The sequence below is a fragment of the Ursus americanus genome, chromosome 15 (genome assembly GCF_024610735.1).
Source record: "Ursus americanus isolate L20-20 chromosome 15, mUrsAme1.1.p, whole genome shotgun sequence".
NCBI lineage: Eukaryota > Metazoa > Chordata > Mammalia > Carnivora > Ursidae > Ursus > Ursus americanus.
The window spans coordinates 39,487,672-39,512,778 of record NC_142141.1 but is presented as its reverse complement, the minus strand read 5'-3'; the positions used below and the strand labels follow the sequence as shown (position 1 = coordinate 39,512,778).

The 25,107-nt window shown below is 36.5% G+C and overlaps 1 long non-coding RNA gene across 1 annotated transcript in view; it reads right to left on the bottom strand.

Annotated features, from left to right (window-relative positions):
• The window catches only part of LOC123785457 (uncharacterized), a 262,795-nt gene that overhangs the window by 176,748 nt on the left and 60,940 nt on the right, over nt 1-25,107 (bottom strand). The gene's annotated exons all lie outside the window — the stretch shown is intronic.

Sequence of the window (25,107 nt, the reverse complement as noted above, 5' to 3'; positions counted from 1 at the left end):
TTATTTTGTAGGTCACACAATCTTTACAAATGTTTCCATAATCATATTTTGGCTGGCTGCAGAGTCACTCTGCATCATTAATTAAGAATGCTTCTGCACTAACAGCTCATTTGCAACATGAATCTTCCACAGTAACGTAGGTAGGCAGCCAGGTGACCTCCAGAAAGCAGGTTCTTAAATTCCCATGAATACAGTTCATAAGGCTGAGTTGCCAGAAACAGCAAGTCGCAGATTCCATGACTCCCACCCCTTACTTTATTCTGAAGAATACAGGATACCCCACAAGGCACACACAGCAAGGCCAATACCCTAGGGATGACTGCAACATTGACAACAAGTTCAAATCATTTAAATCCAGCAAAGTAGATGCCTTGGTATGGAAAGATGTGGGATGATATGCAGAATTGGGAAGAATTACATAAAAAAAAACAGAATATAAAGAGGAAAGTAAACCAGACACTTAGAAGACCAGGAGGAAAAAGGTGGAATTCAAATACTTTATGTATAACTATTATAACAAGATGACAGAGGGTATTTTTTAAAAGCCTTAAAGTGGAGACTCTCAGGCCAAAACATCTGTGGAATTGAAAAAAAGGGGGGGGGCTTATGATTGCCAATATCTCCATTCTTCTCTCCCTCTTCAGCACCAGCAATGAGCAATACATTAAAAAGGTGTTTAGACCGTCAGTAAATGTCACTGATTTTTTTTCTACTCTGCTAAAAGCCGGCTACATGGTGGAACAAAAAGCAAATGCTTCCCTCATATCCAGGTCTGGGTAGAACTCTTACATTATTTTAACACCCACTGAGGGATAGCTTTGTCTCTCCGTGGAGACAGGGAAAGCAATCTATGTCCACAAAAAGCTTTTTGCCCTTTCATTGTCCCCCTTTCCCTCCAGAACCCAAAGGAATTTCACTCAAGACCAGAAAACCTCACCATGGAAATTTAGTAGAAATGGTCTATCTATTTACTGGACCAAAATGGGATGAAGAAACATGAAAGCCTGGATTATCTTAGAACTGAGCTCTGTAGGATGGGAACAAAGCTGGGTGGAGCCAATCGGTTCAGAATAAATGGCGCTACACTTAGTGTTCTGTTTTTCCATCCATCAAACTGACAGTAGGAATCACCAAGATAGAAATGATCATTCATTACTGAACTAGGGGCAGAAAAGGCAGAGCTTGGGTCCACATGCCAAAATTGAGGATCAGGTGTCTTTTAATTTAGTGTGGACTGCAGATGGTAAAGCGATTACTATTAAGTAGTTATATAATTGCTTACTTAGGGTTAAAGGTCACACCTCCACCTGCCATTTCTTATAGAAAAGACAAAAGGGCCAGATGTAATTACAGTTACATAATGTAAACTCCATATTCAGATTTTACATTATGCAACTCTGTACTATCTTCCAAATCCACTAAATAACTGATAGTTTTTGAAGGACTTAAGTTTAATATAAAAGATCTGTAACTAAATCTAAGCAACATCTCTCAAGGGCTTTCGTAAACATTATAGTCAGTATTTCCAGTTCACATGGTACAATTCATGGTTATGGAAATATTTTTTACTGTTTTTCTGAGTCCCTGTGAAGTCAAACTGCATGCGATAAAAAGTAAGGAAGGAGTTGTATTGGCTTGCTGTAATTTAGTTTATTACTTTACTCTTAGAATGGAAATTGGATTTAAGAAGGCTCCTACCTGGAGATTTTCTGGGATAGGCAAAATTTATGGTAGTGGTACCTTTTCTGTGACTGTTCTATTTTTTTTGAGACCTGGAAAAAATGTAACTTATGGGTGGAAAAAAACCCAGAAGGCATATGTGTGCCCTATGATCTAAGTGATTATTAAGATCTAGGCATACCTCCAAGATGGAATGGATAGAATTTGTTCTATTAGAGACTATTGTTGCTCTTCTATATTGCATATTACATAGGTAGAACATGATCGGGACTCCTGCCACCTTGGAATTTTGGGGAGGAGGAAGAAAAAAGAAAATTATTAACCATCAGGTCTGGAGCAGTTTAATAATTAAAGAAATAAAGAGTACCCAAAGGGTGAAGAAAAAAGTTTTTGCTCTATCTATTCTCCAGTCAATAAGAAATAGATATTTTACTATCTATGTGGGCTAAAAAGGGAGAAACCAAAATTATTACTGCTCATATTCTTAGGCTAATTAAGATTTTATTAATTCTAACCAGCCAAAATAATATTGTGTTCCCCATATGAACTTGCTAAGGCAAGAATACACTTAAACTTTCCTCAACAAACCCAGGCCAAAACAACCTCTCTTTCTTCTTAACTTCTGTAATATCGACCATACTACAGTAGTTATTTGGCACATATATAGGCCACCATCTCTACCCCACTCACCTATACAAAGATTGCACAATACACATCAGCGAGACTGCCACCTCTGAACTTTCAGAAAGGGAAAGTAGAGCACGTTTCCTCTACTCTTGAATGCCTGAAAATTTCAAGGGAAATGTTACCAGCCTCACCCCCACTGGGATGCTGAGAGCATAGCACATGGCTACTGTGCTATGTCTAATTTTCCTCTTCCTGACACCTTCCCTCTGCCAATTCAAAGGATCTTTTACCAATTCTGGAAACAGGCTGAGAAACCTGTATATTCTGTTGGCATCTCCTTCTCAAATAGTCTCTATCTTGCTCCATATGGAACCTTTTGAAGTTAAAAGCTATAAATTTGGCAAGTGCTGTTTATACCACTACAGTAATAAGTGACCAGGCTGTAACTGCCAAATGAGGTATGACTGACAGCTAAACTAGGAAGATGAAAAAGAGCACATTAATTAAACTCCACGTTCCATCATACCACAGATAATTGTATATTCATCGTCAACTGCAATGCATTGAACACAGTAAATGCCCAGTTAAGGCCTGTGATTCATGATTAATGTATTTTAGACATATTTTATATTAAAGTTCATACTAGAGAGTTGTGATATCAATCTTTCCCAATAAAATACTGCTAACATCAGAAGTACATGGAAAGTTTCTACAGCAAGGGAAACAGTCCTTTAAAAACTTGTATTTTATTTGAACAATGAATACATACCCCAGTTTGACTTTTATGATAACCAGAAATATCAGCCCAAAGTAGATATTCTACCGAGTAACCTAGCTGAGATGTGACTAGATTCTATTTCCAAAATGAATCTCCGTGTATTCATCCCTACATGGAGAAATAATCAGGCTTCCTAGGGTGTGAAAGGTGAATTGTCTCTATTAGTGCCATATCAAGACAAGCAATATCTTGGTACCTTTAGCATATCCACTTCCAAAGCTCTAACCCCACATTCCTGGTCCCCATAATCTAACAGAGACACTGAACCGTATGCATAACTATCTGATCAGCTCTTCATATGGGCAGAAAAATATTCACCAGCCCCCAAAAGAGACAAATCAGCTTGTCCTTTATAAATATAAAAATGAATGAAAGCAACAGTGCTTTCATGGTTAGCCAAAGGAAAATATCTATCAAAGAGCAATCTATTTCCATAGAACCTGGGTCAACTTTCTAAGTCTAAATGCAGCTCAGCAATATAAAAATTCTTCTCTGCATCCTTGGAATTGGCCAATTTCTCACCGAAAGCCAACAGATAACATGTGGTAAATGGATGAAGGAAACCAATGATTTCTTGCCAGTCACACAGTAGACACTCATAAATACTTCTTTGTTAATGGATTGCTTTACTTTTCGCTCTTCCTCCATGAAGTGATATATGCTATAGATGATACTTTTTTTCTTTTAAGTTAAATAAGACCCATGAACCAGAAAATTTTGGTGCACTATAAAGATGTTTGCAGAGAGAAAAAACATTTTTTTGCTGTTAATCTGCAAACATTTTCTGATTTAATCATAAGCAGCATGGTCTGAGGCTCAGAATTGGTATGAAGCATCCAAATTTATTATGCTGTATCATCTTGGGTGATCTAGCAGGCCCCTTCTTGTGGGCTACAGATAAGAAGAGAAAAAAAAATAATACCAATCTTTGTCATTTTTATCTTTAATTAGATCCAAAAATATGCATAACAAATGAGGGATTTTTATGGGTAAAATACCACTAATATTCTCACTAAATGACTCAGAATGATAAAGAGGACTCATTTCTTCATTTTCTAGATAGAAAAAATTTCTCTCACATATGCATTACCACTTTTCAGATGTATAAAGATGTTACTGTAGTAAATAAAATAATAAAATATTCACTAAAAAACTTTATTACAGTCACGATAACTATTTTCCACTATGGATTTTCTTAACAGAGAGTAAAAGCGAAATCAGTATTACGCATGTGTGTATGCATGTGTTCAGCAGGGAAGGGAGTGACATGATATTTGACATTCAAAAATGGTCCTTGGGGTGCCTGGCTGCCTCAGTTGGTACAGCATACAACTCTTGATCTCGGAGTTGCAAGTTCAAGCTCCACACTGTGTGTGGAGATTGCTTAAAAAATAAAATCTTTATGGGGCACCTGGGTGGCTCAGTCGTTAAGCATCTGCCTTCGGCTCAGGTCACAATCCCAGGGTCCTGGAATCAAGCCCCGCATCAGGCTTCCTGCTCAGTGGGAAGCCTGTTTCTCCCTCTCCCACTCCCCCTGCTTGTGTTCCCTCTCTCACTGTCTCTCTCTCTATGTCAAATAAATAAATAAAATCTTTTAAAAAAAATGGTCCTCATACTCAAAGAGATTTCAAATCATTGCTATGTGATTTGTGGCATAACTTCTTTGGGTACAACTTCTGTTGTGTACAATGACATCATATGCGGCATCAACTATCTGCATCATGATTAACAACTAGCACATGAATAAGGCACCCAACAGAATATGAAAAGGTGGGGCGCCTGAGTGGCTCAGTCGGTTTTGGCTCAGGTCATGATCCCAGGACCCTGGGATCAAGCCCCACAGGGCTCTGTGCTCAGCAGGGAGTCTGTTTCTTCCTCTGCCCCTGCTCCTGCTTTCTCACACACACACTCTCTCTCTAACAAATAAATAAAATCTTTAAAAAAGAAAAAAAGAATATGAAAAGGCTTCAACCTGAGCAAATATCAAAACATACATTTACGAGAGTGCTATCTGCTTTTCTTTTTAAATATTGCATGAGTTGTAAGACACCAGAATAGCCTAGTAAAGGAGACTCTGACACAATCTCTTTCACTGGAGATTCTAAGAGATTTAATAAGAGAACAAATGAGAGGCTATGTTAGGTGGAGCACTGGGCAGTCATGCCTGGTGATTTTGAATGTGCTGGATGGTGTTTTAAGGTCACTTACTGCCAAAGGTCAATAAAAACACATCAATCATTCCTTATTCTTAATGGACCATTAGTTTCATACCGAACTTGGAAACTTTATTAAACTATATGTGAATTTCAAGTAAAGATTTTAATAAGAAACTTTTTTGACTTCTGAAAAAACAAAATGAAGTGTTATATTTACTCAAATAATTCCAGAATGGAGAAAATATTGGCAAAGAAATTTCAAGGGCTTCTTGCCACTGACTATTCAAAGCAAGAAGAGCCATCAGAGAACTTCTGAAAAGAACGTTCAATTTTGATGAAGTAAAATTTATTTCAGGGACACATCATTCTCATGGGGAAAAGTTCGTAGTAGTTAAAAAGCACTAACAAAACAAAATGAAAAATGGAATCTCCTTGTTCATACCTTGTGTACACATAAAGGTCTACAAATGTTGGCATATGGAAAAGGTATTAGACCCATAAGAAAATGCCGCAGGTTTTCCAACTTGTATCCATGTTTCACTTCATCAATCCTTCCTCATTTACAAAAGCCGCAACAAATCCCATCACGCAACAAGTGCAATAGTTAATGCTACTGTCCAAACTCAGTCTCTTACTCTTATTATGGTGAGGTATGAGCCCAGCCCTCTTTAGTTAGAGACAGAAGCCACCATGTTAAAAGAGAGATTAGTACCCATCGGTTAATTTTCTTTCCTATAGCAATTGGGAGCTACTTTTTGCTGTAAACTGGGCTTAATGGAAATAACACACTGCTATAATCAAGAGATTTAAATAAAACCCTTAAAACACTTATTAAATGGACACTAAAAGTGAAACATGAGTCATTTCTCTAGCAGTGTCTAGAGGTTACCCAAATCAGCCAACAGAATGTTTGATACCTGCCATCAGTATAACATCAAAGTAATGGTTAACAACAATATTCTAACTTCTTCATTCTGAGCAAGAAAAAATGTTCAAAGAAGTTGGGAGAAATAAATAAGGGAGGCTAGCATGATTTCCTTTCTAAGAGAGTCATAACAGAACAAAAGTAACTGGACAATAACAGCTAACATTTATTAAGTGCTTACTACTTCCAGGCACTATATTAAACTGGCGTGCATTATTTCGTTTAATTCTCACACTAATCATATCATATTGGTACCACTACTATCCAAATTTTACAGATAAAGAAATAGAGATTCATCGAGAACTTGCTCAAGTTCCTATTGCAAAGAAATAGCATAGCTCTACTTCCAAATCCAGTGCATTTAAGCATTAACTCAAAACTGCTTCTATAGGATTTGGCAGGTGTGCCAGTATCTCTTGTCAGCAGTATTACATAAACAGAAAAAGCATTCTCAGGTCGAGAGAATATCAAATGCATAGCTAAACAGCATATGTAAAATGAGGCTGAGAAAAAAACTAAGTACATAATCAACAATCTTCTCTGGGTGTCACTTATCTCTGCATGATCAAAAACCCACACATTTTCATAGTTCTTTGCCTCATGTCTTTTGTAGACAGACTCTTTCAGCTATCATCTTTGACTTCATCACTTAACAGAGTGTCTGGCATGTTGAATGAGCGAAGATTCATCCATCTGCTTGAACTAAATTCAAACTCTGTCCTAAAGATAACCTTGAAAACTATCTGAATGATATCCACTGCATATTACCATACAGTTTTAGTGGAAAGCCAGTCACCACCAAATCAACCCTCGCACCATATTGCTTCTTTTTCCAGATTTCTCATCTAATACACATTATAACACGATAGGGTTTGAATCTTGAAACAGGAAGAATAATCTTTTTTTCAACTACCTAGTCGCCCTCATAAGCAAAATTGGGGAAAAGCAAAGATGAGTTGCCTTTCCAACTTTTATTTTCACATTTATTTGATGTGAAGTTGAGACTGAACATGCTCAGCCACCCAGGAAGTGAATATCAAGTTTGCTACTGAACTAAAGAGTATTCTATGGTTTTGTTATGTCTATGGCAGGGCCGTGCTGCAGTGAAACTTCCACTAATGTACATTACGCAATGTTTTAGCTCTTTGGTTGCTTACATCATAATGAAGGTTTATTATTTTGGACCTTAGTTAAAAAGAAGGAAAAAAACCTTACAGTGTATAATCTGGGAAGGTTCATCTTATTTGAGGACTGGAGGCCAGGACACAAGAGTAACTTGATTATGAAAAATAAAGTTTAAACAAATGAATTTATGCACATGTGAACCAAAAAAATAGGGAAAAGTGCAGAATAACCACACATTCATTACAAAATGCCTATGCATGTGACAATGAGCAGGAGGGAGAGGGAGTGGTGGAAATATTAAAAGTGTGTGTTGCTACTAATGTAAATAGTGTTTATGACCCTATTCATAAGCCTTTAAAGACACTTGTTAGCACTGGGCACCAAGTCAGGGCCTGGCAGTAGAATAACTCTAACAGTTAATAAAAAACACAGTGAGAACAGGATATTAATTTATGCCTCCTGAGAGTTACTGTATTCACAAATGATCATTTCCGCGTAGCAATTTCTGGCCACCTTTCAGGAATGAAAATACCATGAAACTAGTCTGAAACAGGAATAAGGGCAATATGCCACCTTACGGGTAACAGACAAAAATGGAGTCCTTTCTTGGGAAAGCAGAAGGACCTTGAAAAAAGATTTTCTAAGAGTGACCAAAGGCAATGTGAAAATGGAAGAGGAAAATGAAGAAAGAGAGAGAGAAGAGGAAAAAAAAAAAAAAACAACTCTTGTAGTTTTAGGCTGTCACATAAAATACATAAACCAAATAGGCCCAAAAGAACAAAATGGATGAGAGAATTTCACTCATTCATAAATGAGAAAAATCACAAACTCTTTCCTGTCTTCTTTAGAGTTCCTGGGGTGAAAGAGAGGTCAAGAACCACAATTTTTTACATTTCCTTGCAGTGTATTTATTTCTGTGTGGATTTTGTCAGATATAATCCTAAAGACTCCTAAAATCCAGGGCTATTTACTAAAATGGTAAAAATAACAAATGTTTCTGATACCATTTAGGATTGCAAAATACAGAACTGCTACTACCTAATGTCTTTGAAAGTTAAAAGCAGATCACCTGACAAGCATCACCTAAGCCCTAAAATGAGCTACTGCCCAGTCAACTGATGAGCACAAACTGAATTCCCCCTTCCACCCAACACTGGGCTGAGCATCATGAGAATTAGGGAAGCAGCTATATGCGTTCTTTGTGGTCTCTGTCCTCACAAAGCTTACAACAGCTGGAAATACACAAATAATTCACGCAAAATAATTTGGTAGCAAAGCAAGAGAGTGAATAATTAAGTCCCAAAACAAGTGGTGCAGAATAAGGATTGTGAAATTCCAAAGGAATTAGGGAAAATTTGTTGAAATAAAGATAAAAATAATAGTCACAACTTATTAAGCATTTATTAGATGCCAGGCCTTATTCTGAGCACATTTGTATTAATTCATTTAATCCTCACAGCACTCACAAGAACAGTTATTCTATTCCATATATGAAGAAACTGAGATTCCTAGAGGCTAAGTACTGAACTGCGCTATTACTTTTGTCATAAATCATTTAAGTGAGTATGTTTTGGAATCCCTTCTCTTCTACTCATCTATTTGTCCATGCTTGTACCAGTGTCACAATGTTGTAATTATTATAACTTTGTTCAAGTTTATATACTAAAAAACATCAAAACCAGGATTCAGGAGAAGATATCTCCTCTCTGAATCAATTTACTATTTGGAATTTGAGGAAAAGAAAAATCTGAAAAGATAAAGGAAAAAAGAGAAGGTCTTATAAGCAGACACTGTTTCTGCCAAGAAATCCTAGGATTAGTCTGCCTGCCTCCTTTAACTTCTATACCCATCACTTGTAACTTTTGACCAATTTCTTTCTACTCTAGCCATCTGAGGAATACAAAATTGTCTGTCAGTTTTACCACTAATTTTAATTTTCAGAATTTTTCTTAACTGCTAATAAGCATAAAATCAGGCTTAAAAAAACAAAAACAAAACAAAAAACCTTTACTATGTCCTCTCGCCTTTCTTTTTACTTAGACTCTGAAGGGAAAGACCAAGATATTTTAAGATCCTTCTGAGTCCATAAAAGGAAGACTAATCCACTTACACAAAAAAGGTCCTTAAAACTTTTCTAAGAGTACTAAACTTTTGGGATTGAGGTGTGATTGGTGGATAGGGTAGAAATGTGGCCACGACACTGGGCCTAGGGGCATAAATTCTGAGTTTCTCACGTTACCCTTTGCATTCACAATCCTGTTGCTTGCAGCTGTGCTCTGAATTAGCACTGAAGTCATCAGAAGAGCAAAGATCTGATATGAAAAAAGATCCTAAGAAGCAGAACTGGAGGAAAAAAAGAGGAAAAGAGGAAGAAAGTCCCATGCCCTTCCCTCTTGCAGCCATCAACTCCTGACAATTGTAATCCTAACCTCAACAACTGCAATTATGATGAACAGAACAAATATATGAATAGGCAAGGAAGAACCTAGCAAGCAACATATTCACTGCAGCAGAAAGCAAAGAGAGGGGGATAAAAGAGGAAAGATGACCATGGGGAGCAACGGGACAGTATAAAGCCACAGAAAAAATACATATTTAACAAAAATTGTTAGTATTGGAAAATTCATCACCATAAAGGCAATCAACAAACTATAAAGAGGACAATTCGCACCCAAAGGGGTAGAGTTACTATGGCAACCTGAAAATATATATTAAATTCTTCAAAATAATAAATGAAATGGTTCTGGTTAAACATGGTGGATTAAATACATAATTTTAGCTTTCCTCCATCTCTTTAAAAAAATTCCTCTAAAAATAAAAATTTCATATTTTAAAAGATATAAATCCACAAGAACAAGGAAGAAAGAAGAGAGGACAGCATATAATCTACCTTAAGAAGCTGGATTTTTGGAAGCTGGAAAGCAGATTAAGAGTGAACAGTGAAAACATACTGGATAAAGCAAAAGCTAAGTACTTACAAGTCTGAAGACTGATTTTATAAACAGATTGAAACTGAAAGACTATAGACTCAGGGAGATCAGACACAGCTAAAAGCAGTAGTTCCATGCTGAAAACAGTAAGTTAAGTAAAAATCTATTCCCCAGTTTTTGCTTATAATCATTAAACCTAGGTTATATAGGGGCGCTTGGGTGGCTCAGTTAGTTAAGCGTCCAACTCTTGATTTCAGCTCAGGTCACATTCTCAGGGTTGTGAGATCTAGCCCCAGGTTGGGCTCTGGCTCAGCAGGGAGCCTGCTTAAGATTCTGTCTCTCCCTCTCCCTTGGCCCCTCCTCCCCCGCCAAAAAAACTACGTTATACCTCTAGGTCAGGAAATTAGAGGATTCTTCTTTGGGGCAACGTACCACTCCAAAGGAAATGTCTTACTAAGACATTTATGTCTTACTTTGTCTTACTTTGACTCTTAATACTAAGAGTCAAATCTTAATACTAAGAGTCAAAGAAAAAGTACTTGAAAAAAAAAAAAACCAGGCCCTTGCCTGATAATTCTACAATGAAGCATACTTTGACAAACCCACTCCATATCTACGGAACTTTTTAGTATCTTTCAGTAAAATATCAATGAACAGTCAAATATCATGTAACACAGGATAAAGTTTATCATACGAAACATCAACAAAAACAAATGGTAAGAAAGAAATATATGGATGGGGTGCCTGGGTGGCACAGCGGTTAAGCATCTGCCTTTGGCTCTGGGCGTGATCCCGGTGTTATGGGATCGAGCCCCACATCAGGCTCCTCCGTTGGGAGCCTGCTTCTTCCTCTCCCACTCCCCCTGCTTGTGTCCCCTCTCTCGCTAGCTGTCTCTCTGTCAAATAAATAAATAAATAAAATCTTTAAAAGAAAGAAAGAAAGAAAGAAAGAAAGAAAGAAAGAAAGAAAGAAAGAAAGAAAAGAAAGAAAGAAATGGAAAACAGACAATGCAGAAGGCAGAAACTTAAAAAAAATTCTATGGTTAAGGTCCTCAGATATATAAGAAAAGATATTGCATATATGAAATAAGAATAAAATGTTGTAACAAGAAACATTCAGAAAATATTTTAAAAGAGCTTTCTCAAATATCACAGAAATAGGATGTTAGAAGGGTTAGAGGATAAAGTTAGAAGAATTCTCCCAGAAAACAGAAGAAAAATACAAACCATAGACAATACAAGAGAAAAAAATTACCTAAGGGATCAGACCAGATGGTCCAGAAAAAAAGAGAACAGAGAGAGTGGAGAGAAGGTGGTTGTCAAAGAAACAACATAAAAAACTCTCTCAGAAGGACATTAGTTTTCACGTGGAATGAGCCCACTTTGTATATAGCACAATGACTAAAAATAGGCCCATAAAAATACATCAAACTGGGTTTCTCAGAACTATGGATTACAAAAAGTCCTAAAAGCTGCAAAGAGAAAAAGAGATATATAAAAAAATCAGAAATAATAATGGTTTCCAACTTCCTAATTCAAGATTAAAAACTTGAAAAACGTAAATTAGTACTTCAAATTATGAGGGAAATTATTTCAAATCTAGAATTCTACACCTGAATATGAGCCTAGAATGTATTTCCAGACATAAATTTTTTTTCAAAAATTTTACTTTGCACATACCCTCTCAGAGGTTACTGGAGGATGTAATTCAGCAAAACCAAAAGGAAACCAGGAAAAAAAAGAAAAAGGAACATATGGGATCCAGAAAATAAGAGAATTAACACAGGAAGTCCTGCAAAGACAGTTGTGCAGCAGTACTAGAAGGCACTCAAATCCAGATTGGAACAGGTGGATTGAGGAGGAAAAGCTCCAAGAAACACAGATTCTTAATCTGTTACCACTGAATTACTAAGAGTTCACAAATAAATCTGGATGATGGTGAATATATATAGGGATGAATTCAAGACAAGTAAGTAGAAAAATAACCAAACTCCTCTCCCCCCAAAAAAACATGTATTAACTCTGGAGAAAATAAAAAGTTATTAAAATGAAGGAAATAAACACACTATATGATTCAGGAATGAATAATCTTTACATACTCTTGGTAAACACTAAATATTGTGTTATTAGAAGGAATAAGAAAGCAGAACCCTCACCTTTATCATATTCCATAGAAGAAAGGCTGCACAGAATATTTAAAATTAAGATCGAGCAATATAAACAAGTTATTTAGAAATGTAGAATTAAATAACAGAAACATATGGAATATTGGAAAATAGTGGAGAACAGTGGAAATTAGTTGCCACTAGGAATCAGGAACCAGAGATGTAGAGGAGTGTAACAGAAAACGGCTGATTTTAATTATAAGCCTTATAGAATTATTCCACCTTTAAAATGATTCATTTGATCCATAATTCATTTGCTTGATAAAAATTTATTTTAAAATACAAAAACAAAGGCAAGATTAGTATCCATGAAACAAGACAGAGAATTAGGCACAAAGAGATTATAAAAAGTGTAATTACGAAATAAAAAGAGTCAATATATGGGTGAATTAGTAGACTAAGTATAACTAAAAAGAGATTTAGGGTATTGAAAAATAAAATAAATTTCCCAGGATGCAGCAGAGATTTGAAGAAGGAAAAGGTGAAAGTGGATTGATATGATGAAGGTTAGAAGGGAAAAGTCTCAACATACATCTAAAAGGACTTCCAGGAATGTAAAAAATAGAGAATGACAGAGAGGCAGGCAGCACATGAACAACATCAAGAGAGTTTATAACTACAAATTCCAGATCTCTTGGGTGAGCGTCTCCATTGTTGGACCAATGCATCTACCTCATTCTACAGTTTTACAGGTAATTCTAGTGAGCAATAAAGATTAAAAACATTGCTTAAAACCATGTTGAACAATCCACCTAATTAATTCCCTTGGACCTTCTTATATGAAAGAGCACTGGACTACAAATTAAGAATATCAGATTGGAATTCCACCCTGGACCACATGAGTCATATGACCTTGAACTAGTCCTTGTTAATCTTCTAGGAACTTTGCTTTCCTCACAATAAAGTGCAGGAACCAACACACCTCATAAGCTTAGGACGATCAGATACTCATTCGCAATGACACAGGCATTGGGTTAAATGCTTAATGCACAACCTCCTTGAAATTTCTAAAGAGTTTTATGAGATAGTATTATTATCAGCCTCATTTTATAAATGAAAAAGTAGAGAGGCCTAATGTTTTAAATAACTTGCATGTGAAAGTTACTAATATTAAATTACCTGAATTTATTTATCTAGTAATTCACTCTTGCATATTAGTGCCTATACTGAGTAAAGAATTCAATTATCTTAATATACTCCCCATTCTAGAAATTAGAGTAACCCTGTTATGAAAATTAGCTCATTAATTTCAAGTTTTCTTAAGGAAAATTAAGATTAGCCTGAAGAAACCCATCTGCAAAAAATGTGAATCTCTCCTAAAAAAAAAAAAAAAAAAACTGGAAACATGCCCCCTTCACCACTTTAACACCAATTAGTCAAAGGAGTGCTGGTGAGTGAGTGGGGAGGCCATATGCAAAATGCCCCTTGAGGACTTTTCTAAAGAGGAAAAAAAAAAAAAAACACCTAAACATTTATGGAAATGTTTGCTCAGTTTGGTAATAAAATGTCTGAACACTAGAGTGTTTGCCAACATAACTCTCCTCACACAATGACTGTGTGAGCAGTTTTTTAACTGAGTTACAATCAAACTGGCACTAGGGAAGAGCAATAACCATAAACTGAATTCTCAATAATATGTTTTTAGGCAAAGGGCTATATGACTATTTCCAGATTTGACTGCTATGATTCATAAATTCCAAAAGCCTCATGCTTCTCCATATCACAATGTAGTCAGGCTTCACTAGCCCCTGTGGAGAGAGGCAGAGAATTAACTGCTTATAAACCTTAGCAATAAAGCCATCAGTCTGGACCCAATGAGAAATAAAGACAAGTTGGCACCAAAGCAGAACCGGTGAGAAAGCAGAACAGGTTGAAGGCAAGCCTGCCATCTATGTGCAGAAATATGTGGTTTTTGTAGCAGAGCACTACAAAAAAGAACATACATATAATATGATTATTCACATGTTAACCTAATGCAGAACTTTTAAAGCCAACTGCTTCCAATAGACTCCACTCTATAACAATTCTTTTGGTCAATGCCAAGGGTAAAACGAGCAAATAAAAAGCACAAATTTCAATGCTGGCAAATGTCATTGTTCCTAAAGACTGTTTCCCCCAGAGGTTTAGGTGAGAGTTCTTTGAATTTTCTGTAGCTGAATGGAAAGGTCAAGTTAATAGGATTATCTAAGACTCATTCTAAATAATTGTAAAAGAAAAACGAAACAGCTTTCAAATGTGAGGAAAACCTTAAGAAGGAGCACGTACACATAAATCTGTGGCCTGCAAATCTGAAGTGTGCCTGGAACAAAAGGAGCAGTTGTTCAAAGACCAGCTGGATAGTTAGATGCTGCAGTATAATGGGTTTTTACCAGTAATAACAGCTGCAGAGGTCATCGAAAAACCTGACTCTAGAACATTTGAGTGTGAAGAAGGTAAATGAATAGAGGAGTATTAAAATCAATGATATTCCTGACTTGACCCTGAAAATTGAAGTAATTCCAGAGAAACCATGAAAAGAAGCTGGAACAAAGTATCTTAGCCTTAGTAAAGCAAAAGCCAAGCAAAGGATTAATAACAATGTAGCCTCCATGTTCTGGGTGCATACTCTGTGCCAAGTACATTGAGAAGCTCTTTGTGTGCTTTAGCTCATTTAATTTAATCCTCTCCACAACATTATTAATTCCATTTTACAGAGGCACCTTTTTAGGCTCAGAGATTAAACTATCAAGGTCACAAGGCTTGTAAGGGAGGAGCACTGGGTGTTATATGTAACTGATGAATCATTGAACTCTACCTCTGATACTAATAATACACTATATGTTAATTAATTGAATGTAAATAAAATTTAAAAATTAAAAAAAATCATGTCATTTGCAAATAGAGACAATTTTACTTCTTCCTAATTTTTTTTTTTTTTAGTAAGCTCTATGCCCAATGGGGGCTGAAACTTATGACCCAAAGATCAAGAGTCACATGCTCTACTGACTGAGTCAGCCAGGCACCCTTTCCTTTCTAATTCTGATACCTTTTATTTTTCTCTTATTTGCCTAATTGCTGTAGCTAGGATTTCCATGTAACTATCTTGAATAGGAGTGGGGAGAATGGACACCCTTGTGTTCTTCTTGATCTTAAAGGAAAAGCATTCAACCCTTCACCATTGAGTATGTTAGCTGTGGATTTGGCATATATGGCCTTTTATCATGTCAAGATATGATCCCCCCATATGCAATTTGTTAAGAGTTTTTATCATTAATGGATATTGAGTATTATCAAATGCTTTTCTTGCATCTAAGATTTGAGATGATCATGAGATTCTTTTCTTTCATTCTATTAATGTGATATATCACATTGATTAATTTGCATATGTTGAACCATCTTTGCATTCCAGGGATGAATCCCACTTGATCATGGTGTATGATCCTTTTAATGTGCTGCTGAATTTGGTTTGCTAGTATTTTATTGAGAATTTTTACAACTGTATTTACCAGCAATACTGGCCTGTAGTGTTCTTTTCTAATAGTGCATTTTTCTGGTTTTCACTTCAGGACAATGCTGGCCTCATAAAATGAGTCTGGGAGTGTTCTTTAAATGGTTGGTAAAATTTACCAGTGAAGCCATCTGGTCCTGGGCTTTTCTTCATTGGGAGATTTTTGATTACTGATTCAATCTCCGTAGTAGTAACTGGTCTCTTCAGATTTTCTATTTCTTCGTGATTCAGTCTTGGTGAGTTGTATGTTTCTAGAATTTTTCCATTTCTTCTAGGTTGTCCAGTTTGTTGGCATATAGTTGTTCACCACAGCCTCTTATGATCCTTTGGATTTCTGTGGTATCAGTTTTAATGTCTCCTTTTTCATTTATAATTTTGTTGAGTCCTTTCTCCTTTTTCCTTGGTTAATCTAGCTAAGCATTTGTCGGTTTTATTTCTTTTCAAAGAACCAACTTTAATTTGGTTAATCTTTTCTCTTGTTTTTCTGTTCTGTTTCATTTATTTCTGCTCTAATCCTTTTGTGTGTGTGTGTGTGTGTGTGTGTGTGTGTGTGTGTGTGTGTGTGAGAGAGAGAGAGAGAGAGAGAGAGAGAGCAGGGCAAGGGGGATGTGCAAAGGGAGAGGAAGAGGGAGAGAATCTTAAGCAGACTCCACACTCAGTGTGGAGCCCAATGCAGGGCTTGATCTCATGACCCTGAGATCATGACCTGAGCCAATATCAAGAGTAAGAGGCTTGGGGCGCCTGGGTGGCACAGCGGTTGGGTGTCTGCCTTCGGCTCAGGGCGTGATCCCGGCGATCTGGGATCGAGCCCCACGTCAGGCTCTTCTGCTGTGGGCCTGCTTCTTCCTCTCCCACTCCCCCTGCTTGTGTTCCCTCTCTCGCTGGCTGTCTCTATCTCTGTCGAATAAACAAATAAAATCTTAAAAAAAAAAAAAAGAGTAAGAGGCTTAACCAACCGAACCACCCAGGCACCCCATATTTCTGCTGTAATTATTTCTTTCTTCTGCTAACTTTGGACTCAGTTCTTATTTTTCTAGTTCCTTAAGATGTAGAGTTAGATTGGTTATTTGTGATCTTCCTTGCTTCTTAACATAGGCATTTATTGCTATGATCTTCCCTCTTAGAATTGCTTTTGCTGCATCCCACAACTTCTGGTACGTTTCTATTTTCATTTGTCTCAAAAAAACTATTTTTATTTCCCCTTTATTTTTTGATCCACTGGTTGTTCAGAAGGGTGTTATATAATTTCCATGTGTTCATGAGTTTTCCAGGTTTCATCTTATTATTGATTCCTGGTTTCATGCCACTGCAGTCAGAGAAGATACTTGGCATGATTTCAATCTTCTCTAATTTGCTAAGATTTCTTTGAGCTTAAAATATGGTCAATCCTAGAAAATGTTCCATGTGCAGCTGAGAAGAATGTATTCTGGCATTGTTGGATAGAATGTTCTGTATGTGTCTATTAGGTCATTTTATTCATATTTCATCACTATTTCATCTACAGTGTTGTTCAAATCCACTACTGATCTGTCTGGATGATCTAGCCATTGTTGACAATGGGGTATTAAAGTCCCCAGCTATTACTGTATTACTGTTTATTTCTTCTTTTATCTCTGTTAGTTTTTGTTTTATATATTTACATGTTCCAATGTTGGGTACATAAATATTTACAATTGTTATATGTTCTTAATGTGCTGACTCCTTTATCATAACCTTGTCTCTTTTTACCATTTTAGTTTAAAGTCTGTATTTTAGGGTTTTGGGTTTTGGGAGTTTGTTTGTTGGTTACCATTTACTTGAAATGTCTTTTTTATCCCTGCACTCTCAGTTTCTGTGTGATTTTAAGGCTTAAGTGAGTCTCTTGTGAGCAGCATGTTGTTGGATCTTGTTTTTTTTTTACCCATTCAGCTATTCAATGTCTTTTAATTGGAGAATTTTATCCATTTTTGTTTAAGTAATTATTGATAGGTAAGAACTTCCTATTAACATTTTGTTCATTGTTTCCTAGTTGTTTTGTAGATCCACTGTTCCTTGTTTATCTTTATATCTTTTTTTGTGTTTCAACGTCTTTTGGTATCAATATGCTTTGATTTCTTTATCATGTCCTTTTGTGTAATTACTACAGGATTTTCTCTTGTGGTTATCATGTGGTTATGACCCAAATGTGGTAACAAATGTGGTTACCACATTTTATATTATATAAAATATCTTAAATTTATAACACCCTATTTTAAACTGATAACAACTTAACTTCAATAGAATTTGTAAACTTTACTCCTTCACTTCTCACATTTGAGGTTATTGCTGTTACAATGTCCATATTTTTATATAGTCTAATTAATTCTGCAGGTTGATTCTGCAGATGAGCAAAACCACTGTTTGGGATTACTACTTGGGAACCGCAGGAATGAACTTGGTCTGCCAAGATCCACGTGCTGGTTGTTACCTCCCCCCATCACAGTCAGATTCCCAGTGACTGAGCCCTAAAGATTCCCCTGCACTCCCCATGGTGGGAGATCAGAGTAAGGGCTCCTGTAAAGCAACACATAATGCTGAGAACAGTTGTCCCACTTGGGTTCTCTTTTCCCACTGAAGGAACCAGATGTTCAGCAAAGACCTCTCTGCATGGTGCTGCACTGGCCTAGAGGAGGAGCAAAGCAGTCAACACATAACTATTTCTCTTACCCTTCTAAGGCAACCTGTTGCCATCTGTCATGGTCTCTGTGGTGCAGGGGGTGCTTCAGCCTTACCCCTATGTTTTAGGATTCTCTTAGTGGTGTCTTACTCTTGAACAGTTGCTAATTGTTGTTCTTGTGAGGGATGCAAAGTCAGGAACAACCTCTGCCACCATCTTGGTGACATCACTCTGACCAAAACCCAAATATATATTTTTTAATCTTTATTTTTTAAAATTCCAGTATAATTAAGTGTTATATTAATTTCAGGTGTACAATACAGTGATTCAACAATTCTATGCATTGCTCAGTGCTCATCACAGTAAGTGTACTCTTAACCCCCTTCATCAATTTCACTCATCCCCCACTCACCCCCCTGGCAAGCACAAGTTTATTCTCTACATTTAAGAGTATGTATTTTTTGTTTGTTTCGTTTTTTCTTTGTTCATTTGCTTTGTTTCTTAAATTCCACATTTGAATGAAATTATATGGCATTTATCTTTCTCTGATTTATTTCACTTAGTATTATACCCTCTAGATGCATCCAAGTTGCTGCAAATGGCAAGGTTTCATTTATGTGTGTGTGTGTGTGTGTGTGTGTGTGTGTGTGTGTATATACATACATATATATACTCATAGATGAATGGATAAAGAAGACACCACATCTTCTTTATCCATTCATCTATGAATAGACACTTGGGTTGCTTCCATATCTATCTGGCTATTGTAAATAATGCTGCAATTAACAGAGGAGTGCATATAACTTTTCAAATTAGTGTTTTTGTTTTCTAGGGGTAAATGATAGTGGAATTACTGAATCATATGGTAATTCTATTTTTAATTTTTTGAGGAACCTCCATACTGTTTCCCACCTAGTTTTCCCAGTTTGCATTCCAACCAACAATGCATAAGGGTTCTTTTTTCTCCACATCCTCACCAACACTTATTTTTTCTTGTTGATTCCAGTCATTCTGACAGAAGTAAGGTGATATCTCATTGCGGTTTTGATTTGCATTTCCCTAATGATTAGTGATGTTGAGCATCTTTTCATATGTCTGCTGCCTATCTGCATGTCTTCTTTGGAAAAATGTCTGTTCGTGTCTTCTGTCCATTTTTTAATTTTTTTTTTTTTTAGTGTTGAGTTGTATACATTCTTTATGTATTTTGGATATTAACCCCTTAACAGAGGTATCATTTGCAAATATCTTTTCCCATTCCGTGGACTGTCTTTTTGTTTCATTGATGACTTCCTTCAGTGCACAAAAGCTTTTTATTTTGATGTAGTTCCAAGAGCAAAACCCAAACTTTTAAAACAAGCAATTAAAGCATAACTTTGAATATTCAGCCCCTCAAAAAAATTTTAAATAACTTGATATATTAAAGAAGAACAGATTAGTATAGTAACAGATGATAGTAACAAGTAAAAACTTGGCAAAATTATTTGCTAGAAATCAAACTGCCCATGTTATTTCTTAGTTTACACCAGTGATTCTTAATGTTTTATCGGATGCAGAATTATTAAGGAATCTGATGAACACTATGAACCAGCCTCTACCCTCAGGAAAACACACACACAAACTTTTACAAGGATTTTACAGAAAATAGTAACACTCACTTGTGAGCAATATTAAAACAAATAAACCAGTTAAGATCTAGAAGTCTGCCATTAATTTGATGAAGTCTGCAACTTAAAATGGGATGCCCCATGGGAACAATAAAATGACACTTAGAATCCCAAGATAGGCCACTATATCAATAAGTTATGTGGGTAAAATACTGTATACATAATTTTTTTAAACAATAGAGAACCTTCCCTTCTAACTGGAATCAGTAGATAATTACCTATTGGGCATCTACTGTATATGCAACTGGAGTAAGCACATCAGGTATACAAAAAAGTATAAGACTTGGTCATAACTTTTTAGATAGGGATTGCTGACTATCCCCCAATATCTTTTTTTCTCTTCTACCTTAGTGAAGAACCCTCAATTTTTGCCTGGCCTTAGGGCAAGCAGAATAAAGACTGTTTCCCAACCTCTTTTGAAGCCAAGTTCTAAGTTTTGGCCAGTTGGGTGTAAGTGCAAGTGAATTGCTCTACTTTTGAGAAATGTCCTTAAAGAAAAGGAGCTTTAGCCTTCCTTGCACTATCTCTCTCTATTGCTGCAATGTGGACATCATGGATGGGGCTTTTGCCTTCATCTTAGACTGCATAGTAACCATAAAAATGGAAGACTCACTTGGCAGAGAAGCAAAATAGAAGGATCCCAGGCCTCTGACATCATGGAGAATCATGCCAGACCTCCATTCAATTTATACACGACAGAGAAATAATTTTTCTCTTGTTTAAGCAACTATTATTTTGAGTATTAATCACTTGCACCCAAACCTAATCTTCCCTCAAAAAGCTTATAATGGTATTGAGTATAAAAATTAGTCTGTGTGAAACTATGTGAATGAAACAACACAGTCAGTGTCAAGTTAAAAACCAGCTGAGTTCCAGCTGCATAAAAGTTTTCAGTTTGAAATGGGATCTATTTTCCCATAAGCCTAATTTAATAAAATGATGCTTAAGAGACTCAACATAGTTCACAAAAAAAAAAAAATAGCATAATGTGGTTAAAAAACTGCTTAAAATTTTTTAAACAGTAAAATACGTAAATAAATAATATATTTGAGCTTACAGAATCTATGGAAGGGTATTCAAAGAGGAACAACACAAAACTTCCCAATAAACTACAATATTAAAACTGGGAGAAAAATAGTGAAAAATAATAAAATAAATATAAAAATTCATTATTAATGCTGGTGCATTTGGAATCACGTAATAAGCTTTTAAAAATACTGATCCTTGGAACCTACCCCAGACTAAATCAGAACCTGGAGGTTAGGGGTAAGGCCCAGTATCAATAGTTTACAAAGCTCCTAGTAATTCTAATGGGCAGCCATAGTTGAGAACCACTGCTAGAAAAAATTAAAAGGACTGTGACATATCTAAGTGGTACCTTCAGGGCTTCAGAGAGTGATGCTACTAGTTTTTTAAAATTTTGCCTGGGGTTTTACTGAAAAATAACTTGCTTTTAGATGTTTTGTTGTTTTGGAATTGGGTTCTTTTTTTTTTTTTTTTTTTTTTGACCCAGCTATTATCACACATCACCTCTTACTCAAAATTAAGTTCATTTGGGGTTATAAATGGACTAAACACTATCTACTTTCAGTCTGAATATAACATAATTTCTCAACAGTTTTCTTAACCTAGTTCTATAGGTTCCTATCTCTCTCAGGGTTTCTATCCCCAACTCTTTCCATGTTTCCCTCTCCACTGATTTCATGTTCTCCCCTCCTTCCAACCCCAAGAGAGATGCTTCTCCTCATCCCCACCATTGTCCAGACTTGTGAGAAAGGCAAAGTCCATGAATCTGGAGGTAGCCAATGAACAGGCCAAAGGCAAAGAGTGAGACCAGAGAGCAGAACAGCATCATCAACCAGCATTAGTGAGAACACAGTGGGGGTCTCCAGATATAAAGGGAGTTTGCCTGCTAAGAAAGATACTGTTAAAAAATATTTTTGAGGCAGTCAGAGAAATGTGAATATTGACTGGGTGTTAAATGATTAAATGAATTATCATTAATTTTGTTAGACTGATCAGGCATTGTAATTATAAGAAAAAATCCTTATCAATTGGACATACTTGATGAACTATTTATACATGTAATTACATAATGTCTGGAGATTTGCTTCAAAATACCCTGGCCAAAATTAAATAGGAATGAGGAAGATGGGTGAAACAAGACTGACAAATGTTGATAATTGTTGAAGTTGGATAATTGATACGTGGATCCCATTATACTATTTTCACTACCTGTATGTTTGAAATATTTGAAATTTCCCCTAATAAGAAAATTGGCTTGAAAATATGGTTCCAACTATAGCATTTGTGGGGAAAACAATAAAAAAGACTGTGTAGAAAATGTTAGAAACTGCTCTCTAGATCATTTGGCACACAGAATGTGTCAATCAGAAAACTGAAGGAGACAGGGATAAGTGGTATGGAATGGTGAAAGATTTCATTGAGGAGGTGAAACTGGAACCAAAACTTCAGAAATCATAATTTAACACAAAAACAAGTTAATTTGCTTTTGATTAGGAGAGGGATTTTCTTTAATAAAGATAAGAATGACACCAACCCCCAGATCATGATGTAGGAGACTAAAATTAGTTAATTTTTATGGAAAAAATTAATAAAGTATTAAAAGGGACACCTGGGTGGCTCAGTCAGTTAAGGGTCTGGCCTTTGGCTCGGCTCATGATCTCAGGGTCCTGGAATCGAGCCCTGCGTTGGGTTCTTTACTTGGCGGAGAGTCTGCTTCTCTCTCTCTCTCCCTCTCTCTCTTAATCTCTCTCTCTCTCCCCCTCTGCCCCTCCCCCCCCAGTTTGTGTTCTTGCTCTCTCTCAAATAAATAAATAAAATCTAAAAAATAAAGGTATTAAAAATAATAATAAAACAACTAGCAGCAATTGAGTGCTTACCACTTGCCAGGCAGTATGCAAAGCACTTTATATACATATCTTATTTAAGCCTCATAGCAATCCTATGACATATAGGCTATTATTAGCACCCAACCCCTACTCTTTTAATATTTGAAGAAAACTGAGCTCAGAGAGGTAACAAAATCACATGCTGGTAAAAGTCAGAGCTGGGACTTTAATCCAGTTCTGCTTGAATCCAAATCCCAGGTCTTTAATCATCTTGTTATTCTATTCCCTCATGTCATTGTAAAGTTCTCTCTATATAAGGAAGTATAAGGGATATCTGGGGCTGTGATTCCTGGCATTAGTAATTCCCTATTGTTGCCTGGAGTGTTTGAGTAACAATCTAATAAAGAAATGTAGAGAATCCCTCAGGGAAAGGGTTACAACAAGGCAAGTACACCATACAAGAACAGAAGTACCTTGCCTCTGCCAAGTGCTCCCCTAAGAGGGAAAAAAGAGAAAAGGGAATCATACATCTCTTTTACATCCAGAAGTGATAAAAAACCAAAAGGACAAGCTAGAGATAAATTGAGAAGTATATGTGCCATGGTCACATCCTACTTGGAATCAATTTCTACCTTAATAGCAACCCATCTATTTTTCCAATTACAGGTTCCCAAATTGTTCTGTGCTCCCTTCCATGAAACATTTCTCTCAGGCAACAAACTCCTATCTAGATATACCTGTTAGGATGGAATAGTATAGCTGTCTAGCCTCCCCCAGATATTTATGTCTTAAGCCTCCACCACTCCTAGTGGTAATCAAAACAATCTCCAACCCTCCTTGAGCAGGGAGGGGTGGGGAAGCATGTGCACTGGAAAGCCAAGAAACTGTTTATTTCCTGGCCCCTGAAATGTGCATAGTGTGAATGACAGATTCCTCATGTTATGATGTTAGGAACTGAGTACATATGAATAAAAAGCACCCATCTGGGAGCTGAAGGACCTGCCCTTGTATTTCCCACTTCGGCTACTAGAGTATCTTTAGCAAGTCACTTCACCTCTCTGGGCTTTAGATTCCTTATTTGTAATTGGGGGGCGGGCTATCATAAAGAATTTTATAACTTATTTCTAGTGCAGAATCCTTTCAGCAAATGGTATCTTTCAGGGAAACTAACAATATATAAGAGACAAAATATGAAACTACTCTGAATGTCAAGGGGACCCTTTCCCACACCCCATTGTAATAGATCATATTAAAGTGCTTCTCATTTTAAACATTCCATGATTATAAGTAAACTCCTTGTAGCCTGAGGAGAAGGCAGCATCCCTTTGAGCAGCTGCACCAGAGAATCCTCTGGCCCCCAGATGGCTGCCCTCCTTTATCAGTGAGCCTCTTCCTAAAGCAAATAAGCAAAGAAAAAAATCCCACAGAAACAGAGTCCGACGTGAGGACTCAGGGAGCCAACAGAATGCTCAACTCCATCCAGGCTAACTAAAACACATTCCGAGGAAGAGATAAGGTTTATGAAAAGGAAACTAACACAATCGCTTAAAAGAATTTCAACATTAAACCACTCAGGCCAGGCTGCCAGGCCACAGGGAGGCCACAAAACTTCCAAGGTCGGCCCTGAAAAAAAAAGACTTCACAGGGACCCATGCCTTGATTTTCCTCTTTGTTTCTCATTGCCCTGGGGTCAACTTCTTTCAGGTCCCTATGTGTGGGAAGTGGCAGTACATTGTACACAGCATACATTTCTTCTGGCACTGAGTCCTACAGGAACTCAGCATTTTGGGAAAAGGGATTATAGGAAGAGTGACTACAGATTAATAAATCTGAACTTTTACATATATCAGAACAAAGTAGCCAACTCAATAGGGTCACCTGATGAAAAACACAACACCCTGTTTTTGAATTTTAAACAGATTTCAGACAAATATGAATTTCAGATAAATAACAAACAACTTTTTAGAATAAGCATACCCCGAATATTGCATTCTTAAAATAAAAGTATTGTTATTTACCTAAAATTCAAATTTAACTCAGCATCCCACGTTTTTATTTGCTAAATCTGGCAACACTAATCCTC